The sequence below is a fragment of the Biomphalaria glabrata genome, chromosome 1 (genome assembly GCF_947242115.1).
Source record: "Biomphalaria glabrata chromosome 1, xgBioGlab47.1, whole genome shotgun sequence".
NCBI lineage: Eukaryota > Metazoa > Mollusca > Gastropoda > Planorbidae > Biomphalaria > Biomphalaria glabrata.
Genome location: NC_074711.1, coordinates 44,134,171 through 44,136,054, shown reverse-complemented (window position 1 = coordinate 44,136,054; position 1,884 = coordinate 44,134,171).

Below are 1,884 nucleotides of genomic sequence, written 5' to 3'. Positions count from 1 at the left end.
AACCCTGAGTTACTTATAACATGTGACACATTAACATACTTCAACTTATTTAATCACACTAAAGTAATTAAAATAGTTCAGTTTGAAAATTAAACAATTAAATAAGTAACATAAAACAAGCAAAATAAAAAAAATCCTTTTTAAAAAAAAAACAACACTACTAGTCAAAAGGAGAAGAACTCCAGCCTTAAAACTATCTATCAATAATGTACAAGCTATTTCTCTTATTCAATATCAAATAAAATAGTTAATTACCAATAATTAATTGACTAATTGGGTATTAGGTACCGTTGCAACAACTAATTGTTTAACTGATCCGAGAATGCATGTGGGGGAAAAAGCGTTAACAAATTTTTTTTTAACGGGGGATAAACCCAACAAATTTAGCCATATCTGTGAATATTGAAAGATTAAATTCCCCTGTTGCTATCAAACAAAATAATTAATTACCAGTAATTAATGGACTAATTGGTAAGTTTTTTTATTTTTTATTCATGTCATGTCTATGCAAATGAATAAATAATTGTGCAAAGTTTCAACTTGATCTAACACATTTTTACCAGCCAGACAGTGAGTTGACAGCTTTGTCAAATTTTTTAAAACAATTTTTACTTTATGAAGCTGATGGTAATTCATATTTTTTAGTTCTATTTCTTTCTTAAAAGTTTCAATATTGGGAGGAGTACATTCAGTGAGCTTGCACAATCAAGTTTTCCTATAACAGTTCAACTAATTTCTGCACAAAACTTTTTTATTTATTCAACTCCTTACTGAAAATAAAAAAAACATTTGAGGTGAGTGCAGGATTTCCCACTGAAGTGTGTTCATAATATAAAGACATATACCAAATTGAATTTTAAAATGAATTATGTATTTAAAAATTATAATGGTCAAACCATTCAGTGTATGGCCTATTAACTGTTTATTTTTCTCCAAAGATACACATAAACTGTCAAATTTAAAGGAAAACTATTAGATCCATTTTTAAATCAATGTCCACCTAGTTTCAGCGTTTGCAAGCTCATAACAGGAATTGTAAAAGGACCCCACCATTTAATGCACTAGTGAATCAGGTTTAAATATGACAATTTGTTAATATCATTCTGTGTCTGCATAATGCCCTGAGAATGTATTGACAACATTGACATACAGTGGAACTGTCCAACTAAAACAGTCACTTTTGGTTTCATTCTAGCACAATAAAGCCTATTATTCAATTATTTCAAGTGTTAATCAAGTGAAAAATCTCATTATAGAACCAAAAAAAATACAAAAGATAAAATAATGACAAGGAAAATGATTAATGTACATTAAAAATGGTTTTACAAAACTATTCTAATCATTATAATGCCTAAAGAACACAAAGAAACTATTCTCATATGATCATCCTCTTCCTCATAAAGTCTATTGCAAAGAAAACAAAAAAATGTTTTTATATTTTTTTTTTTATGAGTAGCATATTGACATATGCAACTTAATATAAGCTTAAACATTTTATACTGTTACCATTGCTTGAGTAATAATGAGTTATTTGTAAGGTTCATGAGAAAGTAATGACAATCCTAACTATAGAGATTAACAATAAATGTAGTACAACCTTTAATAATTCAAGTGGGGGTGGGAGAGTAGATACATTAATGATATCCACATATAACTATTTTTTTTTTGTATATTGCAAAATATGTTTTTAAATATAGTTCTGTTTTTTTTTTAATGCATTTTTAAAACTCTGAGCAGACTGGTAATTCTGAAGTATGAAAGCATGAGTGGAATATACCGTACACTTGTATCTTATTTGTATGATCATACATACTGTTGTAAACCTGGTCTACTCTTACTAACCATTTTTTCCAAGCGCAAACTGATTTTTTTGTTTATGCTGAA